We start from the raw sequence: 11,889 nt of genomic DNA, 5'->3' as shown, positions 1-11,889 counted from the left end.
GACAAGGCTCATGGAGCATTCTGATGACAAGCTTGTGGAGTATTGTGATGACAGTCGCATGGAGCATTGTGATGAAAAGGGCATGGAGCATTGTGATGTAAATGGCAGGGAGACTTTTCATGATAGGTTTCAAGGAGCATTTTGATGACAAGTGTCAGGGAGCATTGTGATGACAAGTGTATTGAGCATTGTGATGACAAACTTCATGGAGCATTGTGATGACAAGTGCATGGAGTATTGTGATGAAAGGAATCATGGAGCGTTTTCATGACAAGTGTTATGGAACATTGTGATCACAAGGGTTTGGAGCATTGTGATGACAGATGTCATGGATCATTTTGATTTCAAGGAGCATGGAGCATTGTGATGACAAGGGCATGAAGTAATGTGATGCCAATGTTCATGGAGGATTGTGAATGACAATGGTAAAGAAGTATTGTGATGACAAGCGCATGGAGCATTGTGATGACAAGTCATGTAGCATTTTGCTGACATAGGCATGGAGCATTGTGATGACAAGTGTCATGGTACACTGCGATGACAATTGTCAGAGAGCATTGTGATTAGAGGTGTTATGGAACATTGTGATGACAAATGTCATGGAGCATTTTGATGAGAAGACCATGGATAATTGTGATAATGATCGTCATGGGGCGTTGTGATGACAATTGATATGGACCATTTTGATCACAAGGGTTTGGAGCATTGTGATGACAGAGGTCATGGAGCATGTTGATTTCATTGTGATGACAATAGCATGAAGCATTTGGTTGACGGGCATGGTGCATTGTGATGACAGGGTTCATGGTGCATTGAGATGACAAGGGCATGGAGCATTGTGAACACAGGGGTCTTGGAGCACTGTGATGACAACGGTCATGGGGAAGTGTTATGACAAGGCCATGGAAGATTGTGATGCCAGGGGTCATGGAGCATTGTTATGACAGGGGCAATGGATCATTGTGATGACAAGTGCATGGAATATTGGTCTGAAATATTTCATGGATTATTGTGATGAGAGTGGGCATGGAGCACTTTGATGACAAGGGCACGGAACACTGTGATACATGGGTCATGGATCATTGTAATGAGAAGGGCATGAAGCATTGTGATGAGAAGCGCATCAAGCATTGTGATGAAAAGCGTCATGGAGCTTTGTGATGAAAAGGGCATGGAGCATTGTGATAAGAGTGTTCATGCAGGATTGTGATGACAAAGGCATGGAACATTGTGATGCCAAGGGTCATGGAGTTTTGTGATGACAAGGTCATGGAGCATTTTGATGACAAGTGTGTGGTGCACTGTGATGAGAAGGGCAGGGAGCATTGTGATGAAAGGGTTATGGAGCAATTTGATGAAAAGTGTCATGGAATATTTTGATGACAAGTGTTATGGAACATTGTGATCACAAGTGTTTGGAGCATTATGATGACAGAGATCTTGGTGCATTTTGATTTCATTGTGATGGAAATAGCATGAAGCATTATGTTGAAGGGCATGGTGCATTGTGATGACAGGGTTCATGGAACATTGAGATGAAAAGCGGCGTGGAGCTTTGTGATTACAGGGGTCATGGAGAATTCTGATGACAAGGGCATGGAGCCTTGTGATGACAAGGCCGTGGAACATTATGATGTCAGGGGTCATGGAGCATAAGTCTGAAATGTTTCATGGATTATTATGATGAGCATGGACATGGAGCATTGTGATGAAAAGGCCACCGAACACTGTGATACATGGGTCATGGAGGATTGTAATGACAAAACCATGGAGTATTTTGATGAGAAGGGCATCGAGCATTGTGATGACAAGCGTCATGGAGCATTGTGATGCCACGGGTCATGGAGCTTAGTGATGACAAAGGTTATGGAGTATTTTGATGACAAGGGCGTTGTGCTTTGTGATGAGAAGAGCAGGAAGCATTGTGATGACAGGATCAAGGAGCAATTTGATGAAAAGTGTCAAGGAATATTTTGATGACAGAGGTTATGGAACATTGTGATGTCAGGTGTCATGGAGCATTGTGAGGATAAGGGCATGTAGCATTGTGATGACAGGGGTCATGGAACATTGTGGTGACAGGGTGGAGGGATTATTGTGATGACTAGAGATGGAACCTTGTGATATCAGTTGTCAGAGAGCATTTTGATGAGAAGTGAATGGAGCATTGTGATGACAAGTTTTATGGAGCATTGTGATGACAATGTTGTAGAGCATTGTGTTGACAAGCGCATGGCTTATTGAGATGACATGGGTCATGGAGCATTTTGCTGACATGGGCATGGAGCATTGTGATGACAAGGGTCATGGAGCATTGTGCTGACAAAGGAATGGAGCATTGTGATGACATGTGTCAAGGAGCTTAGTGATGAAAAGTTCATGGAGCATTGTGGTGACAAATGTCACAGAGCCTTGTGATGACGAGGGCATGGACCCTTGTGTTGACAAAAGTCATGAAGCATTGTGATGACTGGAGTGACGGAACTTTGTGATGACAGCGGTCATGGAGCATTGTGATGACAAGGGCATGGACTATTGTGATGACAAGGTCATGGAGTATTGTGAAGACAGGTGTCAGGGAGCATTCTGATGACATATGTCATGCTCCATTGTGATGACAATGGAATGGAGCATTTTGATGCCAAGTGTCATGGAGCATTGTGATGACAAGGGCTTCGAGCAATGTGATGAGAAGGCCATGGAGCCTTCTGATCACATGTGTCATGGAGCTTTGTGATGAAAAGGGCATGGAGCATTGTGACAACTGGGGTCTTGGATCATTGTGATGACAAGTGTCATGGAGCCTTGTGATGACAAGACCGTGGAACCTTGTGATGGCAGTGATCATGGAGCATTGTTATGACAGGTGTAATGGAGCATTCTGATGACAAGTGCATGGATCATCAGTCTGAAATGATTCATGGATTATTTTGATGAGAGTGGGCATGGAGCATTGTGATGACAAGGGCACACATAACTGTGATACATGAGTCAGGGAGGATTGTAATGACAGGGACATGGAGAATTGTGATGAGAAATGAATCGAGCATTTGGATGACAAGCGTCATGGAGCATTGTGATGACAAGGGCTTCGAGCAATGTGATGAGAAGGCCATGGAGCCTTCTGATCACATGTGTCATGGAGCTTTGTGATGAAAAGGGCATGAAGCATTGTGATTACAGGGGTCTTGGATCATTGTGATGACAAGTGTCATGGAGCCTTGTGATGACAAGACCGTGGAACATTGTGATGGCAGTGATCATGGAGCATTATGACAGGGGTAATGGAGCATTCTGATGACAAGGGCATGGATCATTAGTCTGAAATGTTTCATGGATTATTTTGATGAGAGTGGGCATGGAGCATTGTGATGACAAGGGCACGGATCACTGTGATACATGAGTCAGGGAGGATTGTAATGACAGGGACATGGAGAATTGTGATGAGAAGTGAATCGAGCATTTGGATGACAAGCGTCATGGAGCATTGTGATGACAACGGCATTGAGCAATGTGATGAGAGGGTTCATGGAGCATTGTGATGACAATAGCATGGAGCATTGTGATGCCAAGGATCAAGGAGCTTTGTGATCACAAAGGTCATGGAGCATTTTGATGACAAGGGTGTGGTGCGTTGTGATGAGAGGGGCATGGAGCTTGCTATGACAGGGGTCATGGAGCATTGCGATGACAAGTGCATGGAGAATTGTGATGACAAGAGCATGTAACATTGTGATGAGAAATGTCATGTAGCATTGTTATGAGGAGGACGTGGAGAAATGTGATGACAAGGGACTTGGAGCATTGTGATGATCAGGGAATGGATCATTGTGATGGCAAGACCGTGGAGCATAGTGATGAGAAGTCCATGGATTATGTTAATGATGAGTGTCATGGAGCACTCTAATTACAAGAGCCATGGAGCATTGTGATGACAGGTGTCATGGAGCATTGTGATGACAGGGGTCATGGAGCATTGTGATGACAAGCTTGTGGAGTATTGTGATGACATTTGGATGGAGCACTGTGATGAAAAAGGCATGGAGTCTTTTTATGAGAGTGTTCAAGGAGCATTCTGACGACAAATGTCAGGGAGCATTGTGATGACAAGTGTATTGAGCATTGTGATGACAATGGTCAGGGCGGATTGTGATGAAAAGGGCATGGAGTATTGTGATGACAGGCATCATGGAGTGTTGTGATGACAAGTGTTATGGAACCTTGTGATCACAAGCATTTAGAGCATTGTGATGAAAGTGGTCATGGATCATTTTGATTTCAAGGAGCATGGAGCATTGTGATGCCAAGATCATGAAGCAATGTGATCCCAAAGTTCATGGAGGATTGTGATAACAAGCGCATGGAGCATTGTGGTGACAACGTCTTGTAGCATTTTGCTGAAAAAGGCATGGAGCATTGTGATTACAGGAGTCTTGGAGCATTGTGATGAAAAGGGCATGGAGCATTGTCATGACATGGTTCATGTGTATACTGGTAGCAAGTGCCAGGGAGCATTGTGATGACAAGTGTATTGTGCATTGCGATGACAAAGGTCATGGAGCATTTTTCTGACAAAGGCATGGAGCATTGTTATGACAAGGGTGATGGAGCACTGTGAAGACAAGCGTCACGGAGCATTGTGATTACAGGGGATATGGAACATTGGGATGACATGAGCATGGATCTTGTGATGACAAGTGTCATGGAGTATTTTGAAGACAAGAGTCCAGGATCATTGTGTTGTCAGGGGTCATGGAGCATTGTGATTACTGTGGTCATGGAGCATTGTGATGACAGGGGTCATGGAGCATTGTGATGAGAAGGTCATGGAGCATTGAGCTGAAAATATTCATGGAGTATTGAGATGACAAGGGAATGGAGCATTTTGATGACAACGTCCTGGAGCATTTTTATGAGTGGACCATGGAGCCTTGTGATGACAATTATCATGGAACATTCTCACTAAAAGAGGCGTGGGGCATTGTGATTACAGGGGTCTTGGAGCATTGTGATGACAAGTGCTAATAGCATTGTGATGAGAAGGCCATGGAGCATTCTGATAACATGCATCATGGAGCTTTGTGATTACAAGGGCATGGGACATTGTGATTACAGGGGTCTTGGAGTATTGTGATGAAAAGGGCATGGATCATTGTGATGAAAAAGGCATGGAGCCTTGTCATGACAGCGTTCAAGGAGCATACTGACGACAAGTGTCAGGCAACATTGTGATGACAAGTGTATTGAGCATTGTGATGACAAAGTTTATGGAGCATTGTGATGACAAGACCATTGATTATTGTGATGACGAGCGTCATTGGGCATTGTGATGACAAGTGTTATGGAACACTGTGATCACTAGGGTTTGGAGCATGGTAATGACAGAGGTCATGGAGCATTTTGATTTCATTGTGGTGACAATAGCATGAAGCATTATGATGATGGGCATGGTGCATTGTGATGACAGGGTTCTTGGAGCATTGAGATGAAAAGCGGCAAGGGGCATTGTGATTATAGGGGTCTTGGAGCATTGTGATGAGAAAGCCATGGAGCATTATGATGAGAAGTCCATGGAGCATAGTGATGACATGCGTCATGGTGGTTTGTGATGACAAAGGCATGGAGCATTGTGATTACAGGGGTCTTGGAGCATTGTGATGACAAGGGTCATGTAGCCATGTGATGACAAGGCTGTGGAACACTGTGATGACAGCGTTCATGGTGCATTGTTATGACAGTGATAATGGAGCATTGTGATGATAAGGTTATGGAGCATTGGTCTGAAAAGTTTCACGGATTATTGTGATGATATTGGGCATGGAGCTTTGTGATGACAAGGGCACGGAACACTGTGATACATGGGTCATGGAGGATTGTAATGACAAGGGCATGGCGCATTGTGATGAGAAGGGCATCGTGCGTTGTGATGACAAGCGTCATGAAGCGATGTGATGAAAAGGGCATGGAGCAATGTGATGAGAGTGTTCATGGAGCATTGTGATGACAATGGCTTGGTGCATTGTGATACCAAGGGTCGTGGAGATTTGTGATGACCAAAGTCATGGAGCATTTTGATGACAAGTTCGTGGTGCATTGTGATGAGAAGGGCATGGAACATTGTGATGACAAGGTCACAGAGTATTGTGAAGACAGGTGTCACGGAGCATTGTGATGTCATAGGTCATGATCCATTGTGATGACAATGGCAAGAAGCATTGTGATTCCATGTGTCATGGAGGATTGTGATGACAAATGTAATGGAGCATTGTGATGACAAGGGCCATTGAGAATTTTGATGACAAGGCCGTGAAGCATTGAGATTACAAGCGCATGGAGCTTGCTATGACAGGGGTCATGGAGCATTGCGATGACAAGTGCATGGAGAATTGTGATGTCAAGAGCATGAATCATAGTGATGAGTAGTGTCATGGAACATTGTGATGAAAAGGACGTGGTGAATTTTGATGACAAAGGACATGTAGCATTGTGATGACCAGGGCATGGAGCATTGTGATGGCAGAATCGTGGAGCACTGTGATGAGAAGTCCATGGATAATTGTAATGACAAGCGTCATGCAGCACTGTAATGACAAGGGGCATGAAGCATTGTGATGATAGGTGTCATGGAGCATTGTGATGACAGGGGTCATGGAGCATTCTGATGACAAGTCTCATGGAGCATTCTGATGACAAGCTTGTGGAGTATTGTGATGAGAGTGGCATGGAGCATTGTGATGAAAAGGGCAAGGAACATTGTGATGAAAAAGGCATGGAGACTTTTCATGATAGGTTTCAAGGAGCATTTTGACGACAAGTGTCAGGGAGCATTGTGATGACATGTGTATTGAGCATTGTGATGACAAAGTTCATGGAGCATTGTGATGACAAGTGCATGGAGTATTGTGATGAAAGGAATCATGGAGAGTTTTGATGACAAGTGTTATGGAACATAGTGATCACAAGTGTTTGGAGCATTGTGATGACAGAGGTCATGGATCATTTTGATTTCAAGGAGCATGGAGCATTGTGATGAAAAGGGCATGAAGAAATGTGATGTCAATGTTCATGGAGGATTGTGAATGACAATGGTAAAGAAGTATTGTGATGACAAGCGCATGGAGCATTGTGATGACAAGGGCATGGAGCAATGTGATGAGAGGGTTCATGGAGCATTGTGATGACAATGGCATGGAGCATTGTGATACAAAGGGTCGTGGAGCTTTGTGATGACCAATGTCATGGAGCATTTTGAGGACAAGGTCGTGGTGCACTGTGATGAGAAGGAATGTAGCATTGTGATGAGAAGGCCATGGAGCATACTAATGACATGCGTCATGGAGATTTGTGATGACAACGTCACGGAGCATTTTGATTACAGGTGTCTTGGAGCATTGTGATGAAAAGGGAATGTATCATTGTGAAGAAAAAGGCATGGAGCCTTGTAATGACAGGATTCAAGGAGAATACTGACGAAAAGTGGCAGGGAGCATTGTGATGACAGGTGTATTGAGCATTGTGATGACGAAGGTCATGGAGCATTGTGATGAGAAGACCATGGATAATTGTAATGATGAGTGTCATGGGGCGATGTGATAACAAGTGTTATGGAACATTGTGATCACAAGGGTTTGGAGCATTGTGAAGACAGAGGTCATGGAGCATTTTGATTTCATTGTGATGACAATAGCATGAAGCATTATGATGATGGGCATGGTGAACTGTGATGACAGGGTTCATGGTGTTCTGAGATGAAAAGGGGCATGGAGCATTGGTCTGACAAGTTTCATGGATTATTGTGATGACAGTGGACATGGCGCATTGTGATGACAAGGGCATGGAACATTGTGATGACAAGGTCACAGAGTATTGTGAAGACAGGTGTCAGGGAGCATTGTGATGTCATAGGTCATGGTCCATTGTGATGACAATGGCATGAAGCATTGTGATGGCATGTGTCATGGAGGATTGTGATGACAAAGGTAATAGAGCATTGTGATGACAAGTGCTTGGAGCATTGTGATGACAAGGGCCATTGAGAATTTTGATGACAAGGTCGTGATGCATTGAGATTACAAGCGCATGGAGCTTGCTATAACAGGGGTCATGGAGCATTGCGATGACAAGTGCATGGAGAAATGTGATGTCAAGAGCATGAAACATTGTGATGAGTAGTGTCATGGAACATTGTGATGAAAAGGACGTGGTGAATTTTGATGACAAAGGACATGTAGCATTGTGATGACCAGGGCATGGAGCATTGTGATGGCAAAATCGTGGAGCATTGTGATGAGAAGTCCATGGATAATTGTAATGACGAGCGTCATGCAGCACTGTAATGACAAGGGGCATAAAGCACTGTGATGATAGGTGTCATGGAGCATTGTGATGACAGGGGTCATGGAGTATTCTGATGACAAGACTCATGGAGCATTCTGATGACAAGCTTGTGGAGTATTGTGATGACAGTGGCATGGAGCATTGTGATGAAAAGGGCATGGAGCATTGTGATGAAAAAGGCATGGAGACTTTTCATGATAGGTTTCAAGGAGCATTTTGACGACAAGTGTCAGGGAGCATTGTGATGACATGTGTATTGAGCACTCTGATGACAAAGTTCATGGAGCATTGTGATGACAAGTGCATGGAGTATTGTGATGAAAGGAATCATGGAGCGTTTTGATGACAAGTGTTATGGAAAATTGTGATCACAAGGGTTTGGAGCATTGTGATGACAGAGGTCATGGATCATTTTGATTTCAAGGAGCATGGAGCCTTGTGATGACAAGGGCATGAAGAAATGTGATGTCAATGTTCATGGAGGATTGTGAATGACAATAGTAAAGAAGTATTGTGATGACAAGCGCATGGAGCATTGTGATGACAAGTCATGTAGCATTTTGCTGACATAGGCATGGAGCATTGTGATGACAAGTGTCATGGTACACTGCGATGACAATTGTCAGAGAGCATTGTGATTAGAGGTGTTATGGAACATTGTGATGACAAATGTCATGGAGCATTGTGATGAGAAGACCAGGGATAATTGTGATAATGAGCGTCATGGGGCGTTGTGATGACAAGTGTCATGGAGCATTGTGATGACAAGCTTGTGGAGTATTGTGATGACATTTGGATGGAGCACTGTGATGAAAAAGGAATGGAGTCTTTTTATGAGAGTGTTCAAGGAGCATTCTGACGACAAATGTCAGGGAGCATTGTGATGACAAGTGTATTGAGCATTGTGATGACAATGGTCAGGGCGGATTGTGATGACAAGGGCATGGAGTATTGTGATGACAGGCATCATGGAGCGTTATGATGACAAGTGTTATGGAACCTTGTGATCACAAGCATTTAGAGCATTGTGATGAAAGTGGTCATGGATCATTTTGATTTCCAGGAGCATGGAGCATTGTAATGCCAAGATCATGATGCAATGTGATACCAAGGTTCATGGAGGATTGTGATAACAAGCGCATGGAGCATTGTGGTGACAACGTCTTGTAGCATTTTGCTGAAAAAGGCATGGAGCATTCTGATTACAGGAGTCTTGGAGCATTGTGATGAAAAGGGCATGGATCATTGTGATGAAAAAGGCATGGAGCATTGTCATGACATGGTTCAAGTGCATACTGATAGCAAGTGCCAGGGAGCATTGTGATGACAAGTGTATTGTGCTTTGTGATGACAAAGGTCATGGAGCATTTTTCTGACTAACGCACGGAGCATTGTGATGACAAGAGTGATGGAGCACTGTGAAGACAAGCATCACGGAGCATTGTGATTACAGGGGATATGGAACATTGGGATGACATGAGCATGGATCTTGTGATGACAAGTGTCATGGAGTATTTTGATGACAAGAGTCCAGGATCATTGTGTTGTCAGGGGTCATGGAGCATTGTGATTACTGTGGTCATGGAGCATTGTGATGACAGGGGTCATGGAGCATTGTGATGAGAAGGTCATGGAGCATTGAGCTGAAAATATTCATGGAGTATTGAGATGACAAGGGAATGGAGCATTTTGATGACAACGTCCTGGAGCATTTTGATGAGCGGACCATGGAGCCTTGTGATGACAATTATCATGGAACATTCTCACTAAAAGAGGCGTGGGGCATTGTGATTACAGGGGTCTTGGAGCATTGTGATGACAAGTGCTAATAGCATTGTGATGAGAAGGCCATGGAGCATTCTGATAACATGAATCATGGAGCTTTGTGATGACAAGGGCATGGGACATTGTGATTACAGGGGTCTTGTAGTATTGTGATGAAAAGGGCATGGATCATTGTGATGAAAAAGGCATGGAGCCTTGTCATGACAGGGTTCAAGGAGCATACTGACGACAAGTGTCAGGCAACATTGTGATGACAAGTGTATTGAGCATTGTGATGACAAAGTTTATGGAGCATTGTGATGACAAGACCATTGATTATTGTGATGACGAGCGTCATTGGGCATTGTGATGACAAGTGTTATGGAACACTGTGATCACTAGGGTTTGGAGCATGGTAATGACAGAGGTCATGGAGCATTTTGATTTCATTGTGGTGACAATAGCATGAAGCATTATGATGATGGGCATGGTGCATTGTGATGACAGGGTTCTTGGAGCATTGAGATGAAAAGCGGCAAGGGGCATTGTGATTATAGGGGTCTTGGAGCATTGTGATGAGAAAGCCATGGAGCATTATGATGAGAAGACCATGGAGCATAGTGATGACATGCGTCATGGTGGTCTGTGATCACAAGGGCATGGAGCATTGTGATTACAGGGGTCTTGGAGCATTGTGATGACAAGGGTCATGTAGCCATGTGATGACAAGGCTGTGGAACACTGTGATGACAGCGTTCATGGAGCATTGTTATGACAGTGATAATGGAGCATTGTGATGATAAGGTTATGGAGCATTGGTCTGAAAAGTTTCACGGATTATTGTGATGAGATTGGGCATGGAGCATTGTGATGACAAGGGCACGGAACACTGTGATACATGGGTCATGGAGGATTGTAATGACAAGGGCATGGCGCATTGTGATGAGAAGGGCATCGTGCGTTGTGATGACAAGCGTCATGAAGCGATGTGATGAAAAGGGCATGGAGCAATGTGATGAGAGTGTTCATGGAGCATTGTGATGACAATGGCTTGGTGCATTGTGATACCAAGGGTCGTGGAGATTTGTGATGACCAAAGTCATGGAGCATTTTGATGACAAGGTCGTGGTGCATTGTGATGAGAAGGGCATGGAACATTGTGATGACAAGGTCACAGAGTATTGTGAAGACAGGTGTCAGGGAGCATTGTGATGTCATAGGTCATGATCCATTGTGATGACAATGGCAAGAAGCATTGTGATTCCATGTGTCATGGAGGATTGTGATGAAAAATGTAATGGAGCATTGTGATGACAAGGGCCATTGAGAATTTTGATGACAAGGTCGTGAAGCATTGAGATTACAAGGGCATGGAGCTTGCTATGACAGGGGTCATGGAGCATTGCGATGACAAGTGCATGGAGAACTGTGATGTCAAGAGCATGAAACATTGTGATGAGTAGTGTCATGGAACATTGTGATGAAAAGGACGTGGGGAATTTTGATGACAAAGGACATGTAGCATTGTGATGACCAGGGCATGGAGCAATGTGATGGCAAAATCGTGGAGCATTGTGATGAGAAGACTATGGATAATTGTAATGACGAGCGTCATGGAGCACTGTAATGACAAGGGGCATGAAGCATTGTGATGATAGGTGTCATGGAGCATTGTGATGACAAGGCTCATGGAGCATTGTGATGACAAGCTCGTGGAGTATTGTGATGACAATGGCATGGAGCATTGTGATGAGAAGCGCATCAAGCATTGGGATGACAAGCGTCATG

Source organism: Mesoplodon bidens, assembly GCF_964165515.1.
Source record: "Mesoplodon bidens genome assembly, contig: HAP1_SCAFFOLD_191, whole genome shotgun sequence".
NCBI lineage: Eukaryota > Metazoa > Chordata > Mammalia > Artiodactyla > Ziphiidae > Mesoplodon > Mesoplodon bidens.
Note: the sequence above shows the minus strand (reverse complement) of the source record.